Source organism: Alexandromys fortis, unplaced genomic scaffold (genome assembly GCF_014885135.2).
Source record: "Alexandromys fortis isolate MF-2015 unplaced genomic scaffold, M_Fortis_MF-2015_v1.1 scaffold_124, whole genome shotgun sequence".
In the NCBI taxonomy this organism is placed as follows: domain Eukaryota; kingdom Metazoa; phylum Chordata; class Mammalia; order Rodentia; family Cricetidae; genus Alexandromys; species Alexandromys fortis.
The window spans coordinates 725,069-737,283 of NW_026067995.1; the positions used below are offsets into that span (position 1 = coordinate 725,069).

At 44.6% G+C, this 12,215-nt stretch overlaps 2 protein-coding genes across 3 annotated transcripts in view; one reads left to right on the top strand and one right to left on the bottom strand.

Moving 5' to 3' along the window:
• Window positions 1–12,215, bottom strand: part of LOC126512418 (trichohyalin-like) — a 78,934-nt gene that overhangs the window by 20,202 nt on the left and 46,517 nt on the right.
• Kyat3 (kynurenine aminotransferase 3) overlaps window positions 12,032–12,215 on the top strand; it is a 30,751-nt gene continuing 30,567 nt past the window's right edge. Inside the window, exon 1 of one of the 2 annotated variants that reach the window (XM_050160206.1) lies at window positions 12,032–12,186. The gene's annotated coding sequence lies outside the window, so the exon portion shown is untranslated. The remainder of the gene's footprint in view (window positions 12,187–12,215) is intronic. The other variant, XM_050160207.1, reaches the window with a different exon arrangement.

Below are 12,215 nucleotides of genomic sequence, written 5' to 3' on the forward strand. Positions count from 1 at the left end.
TCCCATTCATTTCCTGCTTGTCAGAGTTTCTGTCTGCCTGTCAGTTCTAGCCTTTTCTTTGACTAGAGCAGGGCAGAAGCATCTATTTTCTTCTCTGGAAACATGCTTCAACTCTTGTCTCCTGTGCAAAAGTTAGCAAAAGAAATTACAGGCAAAAAGACAAGACCAGAGGGAGGAAGGCTGGGCAACAATCCTCTGATTGCACCACCTATCACAGCTGATAAAGGGGAAGCTGAAGCAGAATTAATATTTGTGTTGGTCCACTATCTCCTTCAATGCTTATTGAATTGAACAGGGTCTCAATTCTGCCTTCTTTCTGCTGGGTGGGAGTGATGGATTGAGGTTTGGGTATGGCCCCTCTTTTTGTAACAGCATGTCCATGGGAAACAGTTATAAAGCTTTATTAGCATGCTACAGAGCAAAATCAAAGGAGGTTGAACAACATATTAAAATTAGCATTTTTGATTATATATAGTGTCATATGTATACTGACATATCAAGACCCTTGAGAGCTAGTGCTTATTCCTTTCAGTTACAGACTGACGAAGCCGAGAATGAAAAGTGCCTAAGCACATTTGCCCATTTGTGCTCTGATGACTGACATAGCACAATTAGGGGCATGGGTCAGCCTGAGAGAATGCATCATTAGTACACCGAAGAGCCTAAAAAGAAACCCAGCTGAACGCGCTTACAAATGCTAATGACTCACCCCAAATGCAGTGATTGTGGACAGGCTGGGATGTTAAGAGCCAGAGCATAGTTGGCCCCTTTAAGTAGTCATTCATTGTCCATTTCTGTGTGTGATGAAATATCCTTGTGAGATAAGCCCTTTTGGAATATGAACAGACTCTCTGACTTCCACCAACCCCAAATCTAAGAGTGTCCTCTTGATAGCATTTGAGGTCTATAGCAGAGATTCCCCACCTTGTTGTAGCCTGCTCACCTAAGGTTTCGACTAATGTATTTGAGAAGTGTCTTGATATATGACTTATTTTCTTCTATTACTATATAAAACTTCATGAAATTGTTGTCACACTGGGACATGGAATGGGGGATAAGCTAAATGTGTGTTCCCTAGTCAAGGCCATCGCTCATGCCAGGGTTGGCCTTTTGGTGATGCAATTGCCTTTAAGCCATTCACTCACAGGTTCACTCATCCGGACTTTGATGGGACCACTTCTCAAAATGTCATGGGCACTTTATCTTAGTTACAGTTGCTATTGCTGTGAAGAGACACCATGACCACGGTAACTCTTCTAAAGGAAAACATTCAATTTTTTCTAAGCTGGCTTACAGTATCAGAAGTTCAGTCCATTATCATCGTGGTGCAACATCGTGGCGTGCAGAAATGATACTGGGGAAATAACCAAGTGTTCTGTATCTTAGCTTGCAGGCAACAGGAAGTGGTCTGAGATACTGGGCATGGCTTGAGCATATATGAGACCTCAAAGTCCACCTCCACAGTGACACACACTTCTTCAAATAAGACTGCACCTGCTCTAATAAAGCTATACCTAATGGTGCCACATTCTTTTTTTAAAAAAAAGATTTGTTTATTTATTTATTTATTTATTTATTTATTATGTACACAGTATTCAGCCTCCATGTATGCCTGCAGGCCAGAAGAGGGCACAAGATCTCATTACAGATGGTTGTGAGCCACCGTGTGGTTGCTGAGAATTGAACTCAGGACCTCTGGAAGAGCAGAAAGTGCTCTGAGCCATCTCTCCAACCCATGGAGCCACATTCTTTGGGGGGCACTTTTTCTCAAACCACCACACAAAGGTGAGTAAATGTTCACATCTTCCTAGGAAAAGTCACAGAACACAGTTGTCACCTGTACAAGTATAAAAAGGACCAAAGATGAGCTGGGAAGGACTGGCAGCATGTTCCCTACAATGGGTGCTGAAGCAGGCAACTGAGGCTGGGCCATGTCACAATCCCTAAAAGGTTCCTTTTACCAATGTAGCATAGGATGCTGTGCCTCTTGCTGTAGAGGTGATTACATGCTTCCTGAGAGGGTGAGACATGAACAAGTCATCTGAGAGTATGAGTAACCTTGAGGGAAATCTCAGGACAGCCTTCTTCCTCTATCTGCTGTGGGGTGGCAAGCCTCTTAGGTGGACTGAGTCCATCCGTGAGTGTAGGATGTCTCTGAAAATAGACAGACTAAATATATTACACCTACTGAAAGCACTACACAGGACAAGGGTGTGTAAGCAAGTTTCAGCAGTAGTAGTAGTGTCTCTTTGTTATGAGTTCTAAGATCTGCAACCAAGCTTTAGCTGTCTTCACAAAATGAGCTTGACAAAGTAATGGCGGTCTTCGAGTAGGGGCAGGGATGGACGCTATCTGCTTCATTTGCCCTGGTTTGGAAAAGTAGAACAGAAAGGAGGAGGAGTTGGGGCTTCGACTTAACATTTTTTACAGCTGACTGGATGGAAAAGAAAGGAATCCAAGTAAGTTAGAGCTGTGATAAAGAGCCCTCCTTGGGATCCAAAACTATGCAACCCACAGGAAGAACTGAATGGCGAGGAAAAAGGGAGTGAAGCCAAACCATCATAGAAGACAGCTCTCAGTTCCGGCCTTCAATAGAGAGAAAGGGGAAATTTGGCTGCATACTGGGCATGTTTAGAATGGTTCATGAAATCATGATATTTAAGAAATAGTCTGCACCTGAGCTGTGTGAAATGGAGAAGACGCATAACCAAAAAGACAACACGATCCTCACTGACTTGAGGGGTAGGGTAGTAGGTGGAACAAGGTAGCAGGTTGGACCGGTTTGAGTGTGAGGAAAAGAGTGAAGGGGAAGGTTATTCTTAAGAATAACCCTGTGTAGGCTGAGGCAATACCAGGGAAACCATTCCCTGAGAGACTGGCTCACATGAGCCATTGGGGACACTAGAGTAACACTGCCTGAGGACCCCAGGAATAGCAGGGACTGGGAGATGATAGAGGAAGGACAGACGTTACTGAGGACCTTAGACATGGAGGAGGCACAGTGCGGTGTCCAGTTCACTGGGCCAGAGGGACTGTGTTCGCAGACAAGTTAAGCTGATGGTTGGTTCATCAGGGACCTTGGCACTGTTTAGGGGCTTAACTGTATTCCCTCTTCTTTGAGAAGCAATTAAAAAGGAACACAGAGACAAGTGCTTTAACGTCTTCATACCACCATTGGTACTAGCTTCAGGGACTGAGGCAGGACTGTGCTTGCCCTCTGTCAGTTCGGTGTTGTTATGAGAAAATTAAAAATAGCTGAGCCTAAGTATTTCACAGAGAAAGAAGATGCACTTAGCTGCCAGCAGTGGCAGCTAGCAATCCAAGTGTGAGTCGTTAGTTCAGTGTCTGCTGCGTGTATTTTGGTTACACTACAACTAGGCACATGCCGTCATGTCAAGAAGTTCCACGGTGACGGAGGGAGATGTCACATGGTGAGACAGGGAGAAAGGAGTCAACCTTTCTTTTGAAATCACGCTCTTGAGGGAGACTCCCCACAAGAGCCACAGACCACAGCTGCCAGGAATGTTTTCATCTGTCTTCCAAACCTCATCACCCGCCACCGCACGGCCCCACCTCTCGAAGCTCCCTGCCTTTCACTCTCACCACACTGAGGTCTGCTTGAAAGTTTTATCGCCACCACATCCAAGACAGCCCTATCTCTTCATGGCTGTAGACAGGAATGGCTGACTCAAACATGAAACAGAAGCTATCAGAAATTAATCTCGCTCTCCTAGCTATTCACTCAGTAAACACACAGACGGCATAGTGAGGTGGTTCATAGCAAGGCTCGGGAGTCGAGAGTGCCTTCCTCAAGACTCCTGAGATGTCATAACCTGATGCCTGATAAAGTCTTCCTCTACCTTTATTTCTATGAACTCATGGGGCAGTCTCGGTTAAGACGCCAAGATGCGTGATCCACGAAAAGACATCAGCATTGAACTGGGACACCTGTGTGAAAAATGGCTCTGCCACCTGACCGCACTGAGCCTAAGAACCAGAGACTGAGTGCTAGGAGGCTGTAAAACATGGTGTCCCCTCACTCCCTCACCTCTAACAGAATGCTAGTCTGTACTTTTCAGAAATTAGACAATAAAGATCATATATATCCTTGTTCCTCGTCTATGCTTTTCCAAAAAGTCCACAAACTGAAAATTACTCCACATCACAAAGAAATGCTTTTGGCATGCTTTTGGGTGTTTTGTTTATCTGTTGGTTTGCTTGGTTGGTTGCCTTTTTTTTTTATTTTCTTCCCAGTAGGGTTTGGGTTTTTGTTGTTGTTGTTTATTTGGGGGGTGGGGTGGGTGTTTATTTCTCTTACATGTAAGATGGTTCACAAACATGATACTAGGACTTTGGCACTGTGGGAAAGGGGAACAGCCCTGGCCTCTTAGGGCGAGAGGATCTCGACTTTAGTGTACACCGAGAAGGGAAGGAAAGTGAAATCTTTCCTGCCTCGCCTGAAGGGACAGAATCAGTTCCGCTCGTTCCGCCCTCCTCCCCAAGCCTTGGAGAAACAGGTGGCGTGTTTCATTCTAATCATTGGATCAGGTGGTAAAGCGATTGGCCTGGTCCCAACCATTACAGGGAGATGTAAAAGTTTCGGGAAGGTACAGCGTGGGTTAGGACAGGAGATGGGGCAGATGACATCAGAAGCATGTGACTGGTGGGAGCTGTTCCTAAGCTTCTGGGCAACCTAGTCCTGGCCTAGCAGAGGGCAGGGGGCATGGACAGTGCTTATTGTTTGGCATTGATGATGTCCACAAATTCAGGCTTGAGGGAAGCACCACTCACGAGGAAGCCATCCACATCAGGTGTTTGGGTTTATACTGGATCTCTGGGCTGTCCAGAGTCCACCTCAGGTGTTTGGTTTTATACTGGATTCCTGGCCATTCACAAATGTTAGACTTGGGCTCCACCTTGTGGCGAGGTTTGAAATAACAAAGGGGTTTCAAGATCTCTTTGGAACAATTATTGAAGGTTCTGGTTGGGAGTCCTACAAACCCTCCCCCAAACACAGCTCACTGGACTTTTTACACCATTGTTGATTCATTTCCGTGGCCAAATGATTTCAGTTTCTCAGTACTTCACCCACTGCAAAAGTTTTTCAGCATCTTCTCACTTGGGAAAACCCAGAAAGCCTCACAAGATTGCAGGAGGATAACACGGACAAGAGGCAGAGCCCTTCCACCCACACTGAGCAGCAAGAGCAGGTAAGAAGAGGCACTTGCTCTTGCTAGGTCTGGGGAGTTCTGCTCTGGAACATGGGGCCACCAGCCTGGGCAGGAATGAGATATCATTTTTGAGGGATAATTCATTTTCCTTAACATTGCTGTGACTGGGGCACAGCAGCAGATGAACTTTGGGTGGTATTATCAAGGCAGCCCGTCTCTAAGGGCCACCACTAAACTCATTTTGAATTAGGGACCAGAAGACATGGGGCTGAAACAGGACAGGGTATGCACTGGGATTAACTTCCTCGGGGTTCACCTATCTCTGCTGACAGGGACACAGTTAAATACCCATGGTCAGTGATGGAGCAGAGCTGACACCATGTTCCAACTTGGCAAGGCTTTTGAAGCTGCTATAGCAACAGAATAAAGTCACAGATCAAGGTACTTTTAAAGTGCATTGGCGGCAATGTGGGAAGGCAGATTACGGCAAAATAGGGGAGCTTGCTACAGGCCTCCTGGTGTTCTCTGATTATATTCTTAGCCTTTGGGGTGGCGAGCCTAGAGGTCTCTGCGTACATTCCAGAAAGGATTTTAACTGAAAGTCCCAAGGAGGTCAAGTGATTGCCAGTAAATGGCCATGGGGGCAGCTAAGGATCACCCGGGAAAATCTGGCTCCAGCCTTAAAACGATCAGCTCTCACAATCACACCAATTCTAATCACTCAGTCTTGTAGGGTCATTGACACAGTGTGACTGTTTTCTGGGCAGCTCAGGTCACAGTTGAACGCCAGAGTGAAAAAAAAACATTTTTTTGCATATTAAATTTACACATGAATAAAAACAGGTTAAAGATGTATAAAATTAAGGGTAGAGAAAATTTTAATAAGTTAAATAATAAAATAAATGATTACAGAAAATGCATAGAACATAAAAATCTACTCAGTGCAACAACTCATTGTTTTCTCTTGTTGCTTTTTAGAAACAGGCTCGAATACTACAGGGAGGATTCCAGAAGGAGGCTAAAAGGCTTGAAGAAGAAAGGATACGTCTCCAGCAAAAGAAACCAAAGCGCAAATGGCATCATAAGATATGATTCTAAGAAGAGCGCCATCCTGCCTCTCAAAACAGAGTTGATCAGGTGTAGAATATGCAACAAGTGTCACTTCAATTGATAAAAATCAGAAACCTAAAAGTCTACAAAGGTGTGTAATGTGATCGTTGAAATCGTGTTTATCTTCCTATAAGATTGGGCACCGAGGAAGTGATTAGCCTCTCTACCACAGTAGAGGTAGCAACAGCACTGCTCAGAACAAAGTCTTTTTCTAGATGATCTTCAAGAGGTAAATGGATACTGTACACATTCTTTTTAAAAGAAAAACTTTATTTTTATTGTTTCATGTGCATCAGTATTGTGCCTGCCTGGATGTATGTCCATGTGAGGTTGTCAGATTTTGGAGCTAGATGTTTGGTTTATTTGTTTCTTTGCTTTCACGGGGTTTCTCTGTGTAACAGCCCTAGCTGTCCAGGAACAAGCTCTTGCAGACCAGGCTATCCTCAAACTCACAGAGATCCACCTGTCTCTGCCTCCCAAGTGCTGGGAATAAAGGCCTTGTGCCACCACCACCCGGCCTGGAGTTAGATATTTGTGAGCTGCCATGTAGGTGCTGGAATTTGAACCAGGGTTCTCTGGAAGAGCAGTCAGTGCTGTTTAACCTCTGAGCCATTTCTCCAACCCCATACAGAGAACATTCTTAAACGGTAGCCCATAATTAGGAACCCAGTGGTCCAGGGATGTGATGGGTCTAAAGGACAGAGATAGCCTCATTTCCTACAATGCAAAGTTCTCCATTCTATCAAAACGTTCAACCTTTTAGCAATGGAATTATTTGTGAACACTGGTGATGGAAAACCCTATGAACACACTCCATTATAAATCAAGACACCTGCATGGAGATCAGAGTCACCATGTATAATATCCTCAGGAAGAGGGAGAAACCATCAGCATGACAAGGAGCTGGATTATAGGTCCATGGGCTGAAGAAGGAAATGTTCCAGTTTATGCGGATGGAAACTGTAGCAGGACATTTCCAAATCCAAGATTCAACACTGATCCTATAGTAACACGATGACAGCTACACATAATGAATAGCAGATGCACTTATGTATAAAGTACACATACGTATATATTATGTGTCCTTCATGTGTAACTTAAAATGCACTTTAAATGATGATGGGTAATCTATAAATATCAAAGGAATTTTAATGATTTAGCTTTATAAACTTATGCTACTCTTTTTCTTATTATTAACAGCTATACTTGAAATCCTGTTGCTATTACCCAAGCATAATAAAGGTTCTTTTCCACATTTTGACCAGATCATAGTGTAATAGAGTATAGATAAACTATTCCAACTTCCAAAAATGCAAGGTAATACTATTAACTGTCACACTCTTCTAGGATAACAGAGGTCACTTTAATTACAAGCTCTCAAGAAATTAGATTTAGAGTTTTTAAAAAAAAAATCTAAAAACTACTTCTCCAGATTCAGAAGGCTTTCTCTTACAGTGCGTGTAAACAAGAAGAAAGAAAAATTCTACAGAATTTCTTTTGAAAATACAAGAGGAAGCATTTCTTAATTTAATTCTACAAGAGCAGCATTGTCTTGATAACAAAAATCAATTAAATAAAAAAAGTAGAAATCACAGATAAACATCCTTCATAAACTTAGATGCAAAACTCTGTGACAAAATATTACCCAACAAGATTCAGGAATGTACCAAAATTCAGTGTCAATCACTTGTCTGCCATTCAAATACATACCGCAGGCCCCTGCCACAGTACAGGAAAACACAGAAAAGAGGAGAGCCTAAAAGAAATGACAGACACCTTCTCCCACATTTTATTACAGAGGTCGTCCCAGTTTAGGTTGGAAACCATCTCTCTGGGAAGTTAGATAAGCTCATGCAGACAACCACTTTTGCCTAAACTAGAGGGATTTTTTTTTTTTTTTGAGAACTCTTGGCTGAACACCAACAAGGCACTCTGCCGAGAACTGGGAAGTAGATTCGGTAGTTAAGGGCACTGGTTGCTCTTCCAGGAGACCTAGGATTGATTCCCAGCACCCATATGGTGAATGCTGTGAATGTTGTACACTGTGAAGATTTGCTACTCAGGTTGGTTTAGTGAAAAGCTGACTTGCCGGTAGCTAAGACAGACAGTCAGACACAGGGAAGGCTGGGAAGAAAGAGGGGAGGAGTCAGAGTTAGTGGAGAGCCAGATGGGGAAGAAACAAGATGAAGTTCATAATGAGGTAAACAAGCCTCGGGGCAGCACGGAGATGAATAGAAATGGGTCCATTTAAAATGTAGCTAGCTAGCAACCTAAAATGTTAGCTAGCGATGAGCCTGGGCTATTGACCCATTTCTTTGTGCATTTCTTTGGGAGCGAGCAGTGGGGACAGGAAAACTCCACCAACAGTGATGGCTTACAACCATCCCTCACTCCAGTTCCAGAGAATCTGGTGCTTTCTTCAGACCTCAATGGGCACCAGGCATGGACATGATGTACATACATACATGCAAACAAAACACTACTACACATAAAATGAATTAGCTAATTAATAATTTAAAAGAATTGTTAATAGCTAACAGTCTAACCGTGAATAAAGATATTAAACAAATATTCAGAGAGAACTAAATGTTCTAGAAAAAAAGAGGAGGCTCTTTGTGATTCAGGAATGAACCTGATCATACAAGATGTTATCCTATCTCTGTAGCGTGTCTTAAATATATTCTCTGGCTGGGTGAGCGGTAGAGAAAAAGAATCAAAAAAAATCCAAACTAGCAGGCAAGAGATTGGAAGTGTGAAAACCTGCCAAATTCATCCAAAAACACCCTTAGTGATGTGTCTTGCATTCAACAGCATTGCCCTGATTCAAAGCACCAGATGTGTGAAATTCAAGAGCAAAGTCCGCCATCTACTGGCTGTCACTTTCATTGCTACCTGTGAGTGGTATTGTGCCTGTTTCCCCTCCACGCAGCGGGCTGGGTCACCATAGCATCATCAGAACCTGAAAGGGTTCCTGGGACATAATAAATGCCACATCAGCATCAGAGAGTACTGTTACATCATCCTGACTTCGTTTCTGATGCTTCTCCCTTAAAGTTTACCACTGGATAAGAACATATCACAAGAGGATTCCAGGAGTTTGGTGCATGCTTGTTTTCTTGTTCCTGTTTTACTTTACACAAAGCATTTCATCACCATTAAGAATGTGGAGAACATAAGTTGTCTTAAGTCAACCTACCTTGAGGCCCCAGTGTGCAGAGGGCATGAAACAGTGCCTTTGAACCAGCAGGAAGGCCAGGACTTCTCACAACATGACAGACAGAGGAGCCGAGATGAAAACCTTCACAGACAATCTCCAGGGCTGAGAACTTATAGCCCATTAGAAAGCAGTGTCCCTTGAAAGCTTGCATGCACTTTTATGGATGTGGACCAGGCATTTCAGGCATAAAGTCCCAGAGAGAAGATAACCAGACACTCATCAAAGACCAGTTCCCACCAGTTTCCCACCCAGTGGATGCTTGCCTGTGTTCACACTTTCTGATGCTTGCCTAGAAGCTGTGCGGTGAATCCATGTCTGGAAGGCTATGTCGAGTTTTCCCCGAGGACAGTTTTAATTATTATAGCTTGCATATATACCCCGTGTTTTAATTATTATAGCTCGCATATATACCCCGTGTTTTAATTATTATAGCTCGCATATATACCCCGTGTTTTAATCATTTTCCTACCATACTGCTATGTAAAGTCAAAATTCATTCTCCCTTTTCAAACAACACTTGAAAGGTGATTGATTAATTTAAATGGCAAATGCTAACAAACTGCACTCAACCCAGAGAAAAATATATGTGGATAGAGATAGAAAGACTGAGTTATCCTCAAAATATACGTGGATGGAGATGGGAAGATTCAGTTACCCTTAGCAACCTTTCTATGGATAAATGCACAATTTCTGTTAAGGTTTTTGAAATATTTAAACTAATGCCAATACCACTATTATTGCCTAGATGGGAAGTGATGATTGACTACGTGCAAGGTGAGCGTTGTGTTGCATGCCTGTATACCCCTGGCCCTCAGGAGGCTGACGAGGAAGGGTTCCTGAGGGTTTGGGAGCAACTGGGGCTAAACAATGAAACCAGTCTGGGTTGTGTGGTGAGATCCTGTCTCAAAAACAAAACAACAAAAACCTTCAACTCGTAGATTCCATGTTGTCTCCAAGAGGGCTGCAAAATTACATTCAAACTAGCAAGGAAACCACAAATCAAAGAAAGACAAAAAGCAGCATTTCATCATGTGGCCGGTCTAATCATATCAAAAACTCGGAACACAGCGTTCACACCACATACCGTGTGTCTTGAAATTACAAGCTAGCAGCTTACTGTAATGGTTGTACATGAAAAACAGAGAAAAAGAAAGCAGCTGAACAGCCAGTTAATCTTAAAAACCTTCAGAACAAACCCTGATGCTTCCCAATCTAATCACAGCAATGTCAATGGAACACCAACTGCAGATAAAGCAGATAAAACTGACCACCGAACTGGTAGTCAGTTTTAGGTCCAAAGGGAAATACTACAAGAACCCCCAAAATGGGCAGACTCACTGATTTGGTCCAAAATGAAGTGTCTTGGCTCAGCTCAAGCTAGACTGTGGGATTGCCGGTAGAGACAAAAGCTCACTCTCAGCGTTCCTATACCAGCAAGAGCCACTCGCCAGCAAGATAGATAGTGCATACCAAACCCACAGGGCCCTCAAGTTCCCCCCGCCACCCTAATCTTCCAGGTCGTTCCAATTCACAAGGTAGAGAGAGGGGGGGGGAGAGAGAGAGAGAGAGAGAGAGAGAGAGAGAGAGAGAGAGAGAGAGAGAGAGAGACTAACTACCGGTGCCCTTCCCTCTGTTCCCGAGAGACAGCCCTCTCAGTCTGCCCCTCTCCTCTCTGCCCTGAGAGGTAACCATGACTGCTCTGGACTTTCCCGAAGGTCCCTGGCTATACTCTTTCTCATACCTATAACAAAAATCTCCCCACTCATGGACTCGTCCGTTCAAGGGCTTCCCAGCGTCCTTGCTTACAGTGAGTTCTTTAACGATCACGCCAAAACAGGGAAGAGGCTCGCTGTGCCAAGGACAGCGCATCCAATCAAAGTCTGATTTTGCTCTTTCCTTCCAAGCATGATCGCAACGCTCAGTCACTCTTACGCCCGCCACCGCCTAGACTTCTTTAAAAGCAAGACGAAGAAAATCTAAATCCCAAGCTGAGCTCTTAACAGAAACTCACTTTTCGATTCTCTCCCTTCCTCCCCGCAACCCGCCACCGCACCGCCCCGGTCCCGAGGCAGCGCCTGGTCGCTCTTCTTTTCCCCCTTAGTCCCGGTATCCTCCTTAGAGACCAGGTGTCTTCCGTCTTCGCTCTAGCCTCCTCCGCCCATTAGGTCTTGTATCACTTTACAGTTCCGAAGGAAGGGTTTCGTCTCCCTCCTCTCGCCCATTAGATGGGACAAATAGACACCTACAAGCCCTTTTGTACACAGCAGAGGCGGAGCGACTTCCACAGTCTCTCACCGGAACCCGCTCCAAATCCACTTGCAGGCGAGATTTACCCACAGACCAAATCAGTCCTGACCCAGCCAGTAGTACACACCCATTTCAGCCCCGACACGCTTCCGAGGCCACTCCTCGTCCTCCCAGACTGGCTGCTTCATTCACGCTCTCACTGAGCGCTCCGGGATTGGAGAACCCTGCAGCCAATCCGTACCCTTATCCCGATGCCAGGGGCCAATCCCCAGCCAGATCCAGGCGCCGCCTCCACCCTGCCCCTTTCACCGTCCATGAGGGTCCCTGCTGCACCCTGCTGCAGCTGGAACCCAAAGTGAATTTCTCCGGGACCCGCCCCCTCCGAGCCACTTCACGACCTCCGGACTGAGGCCAGAGTCGCATTTGAACCCGACGATCGAGGTGAGTGGTGCGCGGTGACGCGGCCCGGG